We start from the raw sequence: 12,960 nt of genomic DNA on the forward strand, positions 1-12,960 counted from the left end.
TGTAAGGTGGGGCTCACACGTAGCATGCGATAGCACTGAGCTTCTCAGTGATCCTCACAGATTAGCTGATCAGGTGTCTGGGCTGTGGAGCTGATGGCCTAGTGCCGAAGCTGGAGATGTCCTCTGTCTCCCTCCAGTGGGCATTTCCCGAGCTCCTTTCCCAAGGTCCACTTCTGAGGTCTTTTGAAGTGAATGAGCATGCAGAACTTCTGTGTTTCTCAGATGGATGATTTTCTCCAGTCAGGGAACCAGGGGAAGGTCTCCCTATAGAGCTATCAGCAAGTGGCAGCCACCCATATGTTTCCCTTTTTCTCAGATGCTTTCTTTTCACAAGAAAGTATATCAGGCATGGGAGATATGTTGGGAAAGGGAACAGGTAAGAAGAGGTGAAGGAAAGAGACTTGGCATTTGGAGTTCGATATCTGTGATATTTCCAATGCTTACTTTATTTGGAAATCTACCAAGAGAGTCAGTTAAGACTGAAGGGATATACATAGCCTTGAGGGAGAAAAATCCCTCTCTTTCTTCTCCTACAAATTTCTTTGCTTAACTGTCTTCTGCCTCTGATATCCCACTTAGGTGTGAACAAGTGGGTGGCATTCTGGAGCACCTACCTTCCGTTGAAGAGGACACAGTTGTTTAGAGATGACTGCTTTGGGGAGAAAGAGAAAGAAAGATATTTTCCAGGAAAGAATTGCTGCCAGAGCCTGGACTCCTGGCATCAAATGGGCTTTTCTGAGGTCATCTAGGTCATCCTCTTGGCTCCAACCTGACCTCAGCCATTTCCACTGGCTACAGTTTTTCATCAGGATGAGATCAGGACTTGAATGAGCATGGCTGCTAGATGGCAGTTAGGGTTGGGGCTAAGGGAAACAGAAAGGCACCAATTAAGGACTGGGATGCTAAGAGCCTGTGCAGAGCATCTTGGTAAGATGTTGGAATAGACAACTGGAGCCCTTGCTCCTGAGGACCTCCCCAGGTCACTGGTCTTACAAGGAGGCAGAGAAAGGATCTGGTGACCTTCTAAGGGCTTTTCCACCTTAGGACCCTGAGGTATTGGGTGGTGGCTGCTCAAAAAGAAAAGCCAGCAGGGAAGGTGTTTATTGCATTGCCCTGACAGCAGATGAGAGGGGACCCATTTTAGAGCAGGAACACTGCTTTGATCAGCATGCAGCATACATCTGTTTCTCTCCACTGCCTCCCTCTCCCCAACCTCCCCCATCTCCTTCCAGAGCTTCTTGCAGAACACAGTTCCTACTTTGCAACAGAGACTTCTGGGGGCACAATATATGTGGGCTGCCCATAGTGGGGAAAGGACAAACTTCACTATTTCAGCGACACCAGCTGCAAAGGCTAAAAAGAAATCTTCAGGTCCTGAAGATTTAATGACCCTTCCCAGAAAAAAGCACTGGCAGAAGTTACCAGGTTGCCTCATTAGATTGTCTGTGCCAGGCTAAATTGCCAGGGCTGCATCCTGGGAGGGTGGGCACCAGGTGGCTTGGATGGTCTGTGGTTTCTAGAGGAAAGAGGAGTGTCTTTTAGACGGTAAGACCAGGCAGAAGAGGTTGTCACCTACAGAACTGAGCTAGAACTGACTTTTGTGCTGCTTCTCTAGGTTAAAGTTTGAAAATGTCTATTTAAGGACAAATGTGAACACATTGCCTTAGGCTGATTGAAAGCCAATTTGCAACAAATTAAGAGTTTATGTGACTATGACAGTGGAAGCAGCAAGACACCAAAAATCGAAGGACCTGGTTCATAAGCAATTCACTGTGTGGGCCCAGGCATGGAATTCCTCTCTCTGGACCAGTGGCCATGTCTATAAAATGGAGCTTACTTCATGGGGTTCTTGCATGGATTGTAATAAATGGTTCATTTAAAACATCAAAGTGCTGAGCAAATATGATTATCTTTGAAATATAGCTCAGGGAGGGAGAGAACTCTTGATTTATTATTGATTTGGGGGGATGAGGTTATGCTTTCACTTGTTTTAAAATTCAAGAGATATGAAAATACAAAATCTCCCTATGCCTGTCTCTTCACCACTCAGCAATCCTCTCTGATATGACCAATGTTACCAGTTTCTTGGCCCCTTGATGAGTTTAGAAGGTCTTAAAGAAAGTGAGCTGTACTAGCCAGGACTTCAGTGGAGGCTATAGATGCCTGTTTGGGGTTAGATTGAGGGGAATGTGCCAAGAGGGCAATGAAGAAGGAATTGCAGGGCAGCAAATGTGGAATAAGCATTTGAAGCCTGGGATCTAGTCTTGACTGCACAACTCATGTTTGAAGGATCTTAAGAACTTTCCCCTCTATGACTCTCAGTGTTCTATCTGTACACTGAGCCTGTTGTGTTTTCATATGCCATTCTTGCAAGTTTCCACCAGAGTAGAATGGAAATGGTGAAGGGGAGGACTGACCAGGGACCTTTTAGAGAAGAAAAAGTCAAGACATTGACTCAAAGCTGATGACTGAGGATGCTTTGCATATGTAATCTTCTTCCTATTAAGATTAGTCAATCAAAGGTTTCTCTGTCATGTTACTGCTTCTCTCCTAGTGGTTTCATGGACAGAGCAAATCTTTGGCGCCATCTGCACAGGAGAACATTCAGTTCAGTTCAGTTCAGTTGCTCAGTCGTGTCCGACTCTTTATGACCCCATGAATCGCAGCATGCCAGGCCTCCCTGTCCATCACCAACTCCCGGAGTTCACCCAAACTCATGTGCATCGAGTTGGTGATGCCATCCAGCCATTTCATCCTCTGTCGTCCCCTTCTCCTCCTGCCCCCAATCCCTCCCAGCATCAGGGTCTTTTCCAATGAGTCAACTCTTCACATGAGGTGGCCAAAGTATTAGAGTTTCAGCCTCAGCATCAGTCCTTCCAAAGAACACCCAGGACTGGTCTCCTTTAGGATGGACTGGTTGGATGTCCTTGCAGTCCAAGGGACTCTCAAGAGTCTTCTCCAGCACCACAGTTCAAAGGCATCAACATTATGAACATCTAACTGGCTTCAACATATATAATGCTGCCCAGGCCCAGGAGGATGGCTTGAATGACCTTTGATGATCCTGCCATCATGGCCCAAGCATCTGCTAACACAATATTCTCCAAATTTCACTTATTGGTGAACCAACTTCACGGTTTTTGGCATCGTTTCATCCTGTACAGTATGTATTTACTATGTTTCTTTACTTCAGCCTGATTTTAAACTATAACCTCACTTCAGTGTAGGAGACCCAGGGTCCCTGGGTCAGGAAGGTCCCCTGGAAAAGGAAACAGCAAACCACTCCAGTATTCTTGCCTGGAAAATTCTATGGACAGGGGAGCCTGGGGGGCTACAGTCCACAAGGTCGCAAAAGAGTTGGACACGACTTAGCAACTAAACCACCACCAAGCTGTAAATATCTATGAAATGAGGGATTGAGATACTGGCTACAGCTTTCCTAATACATAATGAATTCACATATATCTATCATAATTCAAAATATTGATGTATCACTCCAAATCACCCCTTGCATATATACCAAGCATTGGAAACCACAGGTAGTGGTTACATAAACTGGCAGGTCAAACGGGCCTTTAGGCCTCTGTGGCTCACTCCAAGACTTGCTGAATGCTCCTGGGCTCCCTACAACACTCCATACTCCTTATTCCTGTTACTTAAGAACGAATTGCTCCTGAGTTGGAAATAAGTTCTGGAGCCTAAAAGGAGCCCCTTCCCTCCAAACAAATTCTGACCTGAACCATTCGGAACTGCCTCACAGGTACTGAAGTGAGAACACTTGACCAGAGTACCAGAAGTTCTAGGTTCCCATTTTGTCTCTCTCTTTGACCAGTTGTGTGACCTTGGGCCTATCCCTCCCCCTCTCTCGGCCCTAGTGTTCCCAGTTATAAAGTGAAGTGCTTGGTCCAAATGGCCTCTAAGGTATCTTACTGCTCTGAATGAAATTCAATGACTTCTTGACTTACAGAACCTATACTTCTGTTTAACCTATTAGCTCCCCTTCCCAGGAGCCCACAGAGGTGAGAAGCTTGCTAACCTTCCCTCCCACTGCCCTGCACTAAATCCTCCCTGAGGCCCCTTGTTCCCAGTGCACAAGACTTCTTTTGTTGCCTATAGCCATTCAGGACTTCTCCCCAAGCTCCTGTTGAAATGGCTGAGGTGACCTGGTGAGGGGGTGGGGGTAATAGTTGGCCTGTAACAAGAGTCTTGGCTCCCCAACCCACCTGGCTTCAGCCTGGCGGCAGGTTTGGCCTGAACACCAGACTTCATCCATCAGATGCCTCAGACCCTTCCCTCCAGCTCTGGGAGAGCAGAGAAGACTAGTTTAAAAGGGAGAAAAATAGAAACAAAGATATTTATTTAAGTTACTATTAAACATCACTTCTAAGGCTCAAGAGGAGAGTATACCGAAACATTGAGCCTATGAAAATTATCAGAATAATAATAATTAACTTCCTCTCTTTTGAAAATGACCAAATCATTATTGTAACTAATTCTTGACAGATCTGGCCATTTAACATTTGCCTTTTGATGAAGAACATTTGCGGGCCATAGCTTATCTAGCAATTGACAGATATTTTACCCAGCAACTTGGAGTAGTATAAAAATCGACTGAGTTAGCGGGTTCCTGGAATTGATTATCATTTGAAACAGGAAATCTTTCAACTGTGGTCTACAGTGAATTTAGCCAAGGTAAATAACACTGGACTATGGGTTGAAAATTCCAAGATCTAATCCCAAATCTGACATTAACTCCTTCTGTGACCTTGAGTTAGTTGTCTCCCCTGCCTGAGCCACAATTTCCATGTATGAAAAATAAGAAAGTTGAAATAGAAGGTCTCAAGATCATCTGTACTCTACTCTGTGTCATCCTCCACCCCTTGTTCCTGTCAGAGTCAGACTGAAAGGAGGGAGAGGCAGGGATAGGGTCAGAGGAAAGGGCAATTTCAAGATGTTTCTTTGGGATAGGGAAAGGCTTTCCAGACCCATAGAGGAGAGTCTAATAGCTTCTTTTGGGGTCAAAAGGGGATGGGAATTCCAGGTCCCCTATGCTTGCTTTCAGGAATACAAAATAGAAAGCCAGGCTTGCAGATGGGCCAGGCAAATGTCCTGAGCCACAGCTTAGTTGCCCATTTTTGCAGCCTGGGCCAATCCAGAAGATCAGAATAAGGGCTGATCAGAATAAGGGCTGATCAGAATAAGGACAGCTACACACAGGCTGGGTGGAGGAATGGGAACTGCAAATGGAATGACAGATCTGGAAAGGACCTGAGAAGTGTTACTGGACACTTCCACCAGGAAGTCACATGAATCCTTCAAACTCAACACTAAAAGTCATAGTTCTTCATCATTTTCCTGGAAACCTTCTCCTTCTCTAGGATTCTTTTTCTTGGTTAATGTACTATTATCCACCTTGTAACTCAAGCAAGAATCATGGAAATTGCCTGGGCTCCTCCCTCTCTTACTGGCTACCATCCAGTCACCAAATCGTGTCCATGAAACTTCTCTGTAATATTTCTCAAATCTGTCCCTTCTTTTCCACCCACACTGTCATAGTCCTCCATTTTGGCCATTAAGAGCTCTGTCATGGATGGTTTCTATGGTTCCTAACTGGTCTCCCTGACAGCTTGCTTTTCCTTCCAGTCCACCTTCCATACTGCTGTCAGAGTTCTCTCTTTAAAAGAAAAATTTGGTCATGCTCAAAAACCTTTGATTGTTCCCTACCTTTGGTCAAAATCCAGATTTTTTGCACTGGCAACTAAGGTTCTTCACAACTTAATAACCTATCTTTCTTTCTTATCTCCCACCACACCCACACATTTCTGAGCCTCATGGGACAGTATTTCCTGTACATACACTGAGCTCTTATATTGGACTGTCCACTGCGTGTATCTTTGCCAGCTCCCCTACTTGGCTTGTCAAGCCATCTTCTGGTTCTCTGGACAAGCCCACCTTGTCCATATCTCTATTATAACACAACATGCTGTTCTGCATTTGCTTCTTTTCTTTTCTGTATATCCCATGGGTCATGAGTTGTTGGTATACAAGAGCTACATCTGACTGACCTCTATATTCCCAGAACTAAGTAAGTACAGGGCCTCACACAAACAATGAATCTGCAAGGACTGCCATTTATTTTTGATGGCACAGCGAAAGAACTGCTGGTAATTAGACTAGTGACTTCTTTTCTCAGCAGACATTCTTCCCTATCTTTTCAGCTCTGAACTAGCTATTACACACTAACACAGAGCCCTCACTGGCTCCAGATGACAAATTGTCTTGAGACAAGGCTTTGAGAGGCTAAGAGTTGCAGTCAATGGTACAGATCCATGTAAAACACATTTCCACCAAACCCTTGAAACTTGGAGGTTGCCTACATCTCAAGACAAGAAGGACACTTAAAGACCATATTTATATTAACTGGTAGCTTATGAACTGAGTTCTGAGGAACTCTAGAGTTCCCAGAGATTCACTGGGAGATATGAGGGGAGGACAGAGCTGTGGGATTACTTCACTCAACCAAATCTACTTCACCTCTTGGAGGTTCCATAAATGTTTCATTTGGAGACTGAAGTTGGTCACATAAAAGTAAATATTGGTGACCACTGCTCTAGTCATGTGGTCAATTGCTAACAGGCTCCTTTTTTTACCATTCCTCCTATATATCCACTCAGGCTCAGTCCAAACTCCAGGTATGGTCAAGCATTCCTTTTCTTTCTGTACTCAGTTGAAAGTCCTTCTTTATGTGAAACCAGAATCTTCCTCACAACTTCCACTCAGTGGTCTTGTTTTCACCCCTTGCAGTCTCGTGGAAGTTGTTATATTCCTCCTCTCTATGATCAATCTGCTGGCGCTTAGAATTTCCCAAAGTCTGAGAGGGAAGGAGCCTTATAGCTCATACAGTCTAATGCTCCCACTGCACCTGGTGAAACTGAAGCTCAGAGTAGGTAGGTCATCTGAAAAACAGAAGAGAGCACTTAGTAGTAAAACTGAGACTAGAACCCAAGTCCCCACTCTTGTATAATATCCTCCTAGAATCTGTCTTTCCAGAGAGTGAACAGCACCAGCTCCCAATTTCTCACAGTCCTGATGATTCTCCCCTAAACTTGCTCCAGATTGACAGCAACCAAGTGTTGAAGATCAATAGCTCAGCTGATACAAGCTCCATGGCAACCTGGTTTTGGTCAGCCTGGGGTAAGGGCAAAGGCAAAGAAGAACAAACAGGCATCAGAACCAGCATTGGCTGCTTCCTCATCACAGCCTGGATGCCGTTCTCCTCTTTCCATGGGACTAAAATCCCATCCCAACAGCCCTCCTCCCATGGCAGGGCAGCCAAGGGGCAGCTTTCAGAGGCCCCTTCTGACCTGTTTGCTAGAGGGTCCCTGCTGTGTGACTCTCCACATCCCCAAACCAGAAACAGGAAGAGTTGGTTTGGTTTATGTTTCAAGAGGAAAAATGAAAACATAGGAAGTAGGGCTCCTGAGAACAGAGGCTTCCAACTCTGTGTCATGTGCCCCTGGAGCAGGATATTTCAGGGAATACATTCCACCAGGGAAGGGAATGGCCTCTTTACTGAAAACAAAACACAAAGCCCTTCAAGGTTTGGAATAAGAAAAAGGCCAAAGGAGACTCGTAAGGAGTGGAGGAGAAACCGTTTCAGAATATCCAAAGCTCCCCACCTCCCCCATCTGCCACTTGGCACTATTACACTTTGACCTCACTGCTGTTATCAGCACATCTGGACCCCAGAGATCCCCTGCTCCCTTTAACCTATGGCCCCAGAGAAAGTCGAAGCACCTTTTCTTGTTTCCCTGAAGATCATCAAAGTAGGCTGGCACTCAGAGCCTTTCTCTAAAACAAAGAAAATAAGCAGAATGAATAATGAGTTTATTAATCCATTAACAGAACATGCAAATGGCAGAACAACATTCAAACTTTATGAAATACATGCTTCTTTTCTTGAGAAAGCCATCAAAAACAGGGACACACTTTACCAGTCCCTAAATATCTCTCACAGGATAACTACTACATCAACCTACATAAGCAGCTGTAAGCTTGCCTGATTTTCTCCCCCTCTCAGCTCTCTGTTCCTGGGATGTGGATCCCGTCTTGTTTCCCAATCACAGTCACCAAAAGGTCTTTTAGGAAGTAAAAAACCTTTGAGAATCCCTGGTGTCCTTTCTAGTTCTGGTTCTGGTTTCCAGGCTGAGGAACATGCCTAGTTCACAGCTAGTTGGCAGGGTTGAAGTGTGGATCACCAGGGTGCCAAAGAAACATGGTCCTTCAAAGCAAACAGTTCTGGCCTCCGAGCTTCTTTATGTGTCATGTGTGTGAATTGGCTGTGAAGAAAGCTGAGCGCCGAAGAATTGATGCTTTTGAACTGGGGTGTTGGAGAAGACTCTTGAGAGTCCCTTGGACTGCAAGGAGATCCAACCAGTTCATTCTAAAGGAGATTGATCCTGGGTGTTCTTTGGAAGGAATGATGCTAAAGCTGAAACTCCAGTACTTTGGCCACCTCATGCAAAGAGCTGACTCATTGGAAAAGACCCTGATGCTGGGAGGGATTGGGGGCAGGAGGAAAAGGGGACAACAGAGGATGAGATGGCTGGATGGCATCACCGACTTGACAGATGTGAGTTTGAGTGAACTCCGGGAGTTGGTGATGGACAGGGAGGCCTGGCGTGCTGCAATTCATGGGGTTGCAAAGAGTCAGACACGGCTGAGTGACTGAACTGAACTGAAAATCACTGCAAATGATGACTGCAGCCATGAAATTAAAAGACGCTTGCTCCTTGGAGGAAAATTTATGACCAACCTAGACACCTTACTAAAAAGCAAAGACATTACTTTGACAATAAAGGTCCATCTAGTCAAAGCTATGTTTTTTTTCCAGTAGTCATGTATGGATGTGAGAGTTGGACTATAAAGAAAGCTGAACACCAAAGAATTGATGCTTTTGAACTGTGGTGTTGGAGAAGACTCTTGAGAATCCCTTGGTTGGCAAGGAGATCCAACCAATCCATCCTAAAGGAAATCAGTCTTGAATATTCATTGGAAGGACCGATGCTAAAGCTGAAACTCCAATACTTTGGCCACCTGATGCAAAGAGCTGACTCATTTGCAAAGACCTTGATGCTGGGAAAGATTGAAGGTGGGAGGAGAAGGGGACAAGAGAGGATGAGATGGTTGGATGGCATGACTCACTCAATGGACATGAGTTTGAGTAGGCTCCAGGAGTTGGTGATGGACAGGGAGGCCTGGTGTGCTGGAGTCCATGGAGTTGCAAAGAGTCGGACACAACTGAGCAACTGAACTGAACTGAACTGAATACATAGCCAGCCACAGAGACAGTGTTCAAGGGCTATTTGCTTCATCCTTCCATCCACCCATCCACTTATGCATCCTTCCCAAGATGCCAGTGAAAAAGGTAGTTTAAGGTTGATGAAAAGGGCTTGGTTTCTGAAAAATTTGGACATCTCTGGGTCTGATGTCTGGCTCTCTCATTTATCAGCTATGTGATCACCTCTCTGAGCCTCAGTTGTCTCCGTTTGAAAGTAAAGATCCAAATACCCAATTCTTGGTTTGTTGTGGGAACTAAGTGTGATAGTGGGAGTGAGAGAGCTCAATAAGCTCCCAAAGTGAAAGTGTTAGTCGCTCAGTCATGTCTGATTCGTTGTGACCCCATAGACTGCATAGCCTTCCAGGCTCCTCTGTCTATGGGATTCTCCAGGAAAGAATACTGAAGAGGGTAGCCATTCCCTTCTCCAGGGGATCTTCTGGACCCAGGGATTGCTCTCAGGCAATATACAAATAATAGTTATTAAATGATTATGAAAATTGCCACCATGACCAGTCCAAGCAAGAGAGTGGGGGAAGGGAGAGACGTTTTCTCCAGTCCAGAAGTCTGATTTGAGATTAAAGAAGGCAGGAGCTGAGACCTCAGGAATGAGCCCCTGGGCCTCTGCGATGGGGAAGGCCCAGGTTAACTCTTTGCTCTGGAGCCCCACCCCCACTCCAGGGAACCAGTGTGTAGAGGCCAAAGGGCAACTTTGGGCGGAGTGATGGAAGTATCAGATGTGCTTCTATTCACCTTTCAGTCTTCAAAGACCAGATGTGCTATTTCTCATACTGGCCAATGAGCCCCTTGGAGGCCTGGCTCACAAGGGTCGTTTGTCAGTAGGGTGAAAGTTGCAGTCAGGCACAGTGGCTTGGTGGCTAACAGCTCTGTGACCTTGGGCAACTATCTTCTTCTCAGCCCTGACTTCCCAATCATTAAAATGAAGAAATTGGATAGAGCGGCCACTAAGGCCCTTCCATCTCCTACACACTATGGTTGTGTGACACTTAATTGAATAGGTGTTTGACCTTGTTTTTCCAAAAATGTGAGCAATCTGATCATCTGATAATTTGACACTGATCCTGGACCTTAGGGAAAAGCAGTGTGGGAGGCCTGGCTGGGCCCCCTTCTGTATATAAAGCCTCCTGGTCCCCATGGCTCCTTCTGCTCAAGTCTGGCTGGTCTGGCCCACCCCCAGAGCCATTTGTGATCATGTTCCAGGTGAGGGGCAAGTGGGTGAAGCAGGTGTTTCCCAAAGCTGGGATTCAGGCCTAGGTACCTCACAATATAAAATGAAGAAAGGAAAGAAAACAGGAAATCCTGCCCATTTTATGTACCTAATTGTTCAGGAAGAATTCCTTCTAGTCAGCACGGTTTTCTCAGAAGTTACTGACAGCTGCTGAGCTGGAGTGCTGCTGGGGTCCGTCGGATTCAGAGACTCCCACTTCCATTTCAGTCTGTTCAGACCTTTGCCATTCTTTGAAACTCAATTCAAATAGTATGTCCTCCAATCTTTAAGTCTCTTGCATACTGTGTATATCTGTCTTAGAGAATGGATCAAGTTCTCCCTTGTACTGGAGTATTTCCTTCACATGCTGTGCTGTGCTTAGTCGCTCAGTCACGTCCAACTCTTTGCGACCCCATGGACTATAGCCCACAAGGCTCCTCTGTTCATGGGGATTGTTCAGGGAAGAAAACTGGAGTGGGTTGCCATGCCCTCCTTCAGCATTGCAGGTGGATTCTTTACCTTTGGAGCCACCAGGGACGCCCAAGAATACTGGAGTGGGAAGCCTATCCCTTCTCCAGGGGATCTTCCCAACCCAGGAATAGAACTGGGGTCTCCTGCATTGCAGGCAGATTCTTTACAAGCTGAGCTACCAGGGAAGCCCATTTCCTTCACATACTGATTAGGAATCATTCTCAGAGGAAAAACCTTAATGAATATCTGGATATAAAATAGAGAGCCAAAGTCCCATTAATCTTCACTCCCATTTTCCAAGTTAGCCACCATTAAGAAGTTATTCTAGTAGCTTCCCAGAAAGGTTATATTATCAAGGTTATTGAAAACGTGAGAGAGCATGAGGCTTTGCAGGGAGCACTAGCTCTGAAGATTAAACACCTGGGTTTGTCTCTCAGCTCTCCACTCAGCTAGGGTGAATTATCTCCTATCTTTGACTCTCAGTCCTCTGCTCTGTTAAATGGGATAACAGTTCCTCACCTGCTATCTCACAGCATTGTTGTAAGGACCAAATGAGACAAAATAAATAAGTGTTTGAACAACTGTAAAGGATGCTCTATTTATCTCCATGCTGGTCTCGGTAACTTGACTGTCAGCACATTGAGAACAGAAATCTTGGCCCATCCAGGGTTGGGTCCCCATTGCACTTAGTTCTGATGACTTGTGTGCAACAGGTCACTCTTGGAAGGGACGAGAGTCAGGCATGGAGCTCAAGCCCAGGGGCTGTGCTACACCTAGAGGAGTTGGTGCTTTGCTCCTGCCTGGGTTCTGGACACACATTTCCCTGAGCTTCCTCTGGAATCAAGCTCAACCTCAAACAAGGGAACAATTTTTCTAAAGTCACTTGGTTTTTAACATGCTGACCCACTTTGTAAAGCTCCCAGTTCCTCGGATTCTGGCCCAAAGCCCTGTTTTCAGGGTTCTCAGCACACACACACACACACACACACACACACACACATACACACACACACACGTGTGTGTGTGTAAACATATACATAGATACAAATGAGAGAGAGAGAGAAGTGGTCAAGAAAATTCAATTTTCTAAATGGATCAGATATAAAATGGTTGTAAGTTAGAGCTAGAAAACTCCTCAGATATCATTTAGTCAAATCACCACCTCCCCTTCAACCTTTATAAGATAAAGAAACTGAGACTCAGAAAAGAGAAGGGACGCACCCAGGGAGTTAGTGGCTCTGACAGTCAAGCAAAGGTGGCAGAGGGACAAAGCTTTGGGCTTTGAGTTCAAGTTGAGGGAACCAGCTGGGGAAGGTTAGTGAACCCCAAGAAGAGATGAATGTGGCCAGAATGGGATCATTTAGGAGAAGAAGTTAGGACCAGCTATGAAATTCCCCTGGCATGCAGAAATATAAGAAATATGAGAGTTCTGGTTTGGCAAGTTATTATGAGCCTTGCTGAGCAAGGAGAAGGAGAAGAAAGGAAGAGAAAAACAGAGGGAGCCAGAAAAGGAGATGAAATGGAAGAAGGAAGGCTGACCTGGGCAAATGGAGGGCAATTAGAGTGCTGAGTCAGTAAGGGCTGAACCGAGCATGTCAGCAGAGCCTCGTCGCCTGTGGGACATCCAGCCACCTTACAAGTTTCCGCTGGTCTGCTCTCTGGTTTTCTCTAGGCTCTGAGCATGTGAGCCAACACTTATTTTCTTAGCAAACTCACCCTTTTCCCATTGTGCACTGTTTGGGGAAGTGGCCTCAAACCATAGGCTTTACCTCTGCAGATTTAGCTTGAGGGCATACTGAAGCCTGGCCTGGCTGCCAGTGCAGGAATGTACCTGCTCTACAGCCATGGTCTGGTTTCAGGCACACAGTCACACGGAGAGGTGGAACTCAGCCCATTTTGCAGATGAAGGATAAGAGAACATGCC

General features: G+C 45.6%; 1 protein-coding gene across 2 annotated transcripts in view; it reads left to right on the plus strand.

Moving 5' to 3' along the window:
• STARD8 (StAR related lipid transfer domain containing 8) overlaps window positions 1-12,960 on the plus strand; it is a 77,820-nt gene that overhangs the window by 15,095 nt on the left and 49,765 nt on the right. The gene's annotated exons all lie outside the window — the stretch shown is intronic.

The sequence above is a fragment of the Ovis aries genome, chromosome X, assembly GCF_016772045.2.
Source record: "Ovis aries strain OAR_USU_Benz2616 breed Rambouillet chromosome X, ARS-UI_Ramb_v3.0, whole genome shotgun sequence".
Taxonomy (NCBI): domain Eukaryota; kingdom Metazoa; phylum Chordata; class Mammalia; order Artiodactyla; family Bovidae; genus Ovis; species Ovis aries.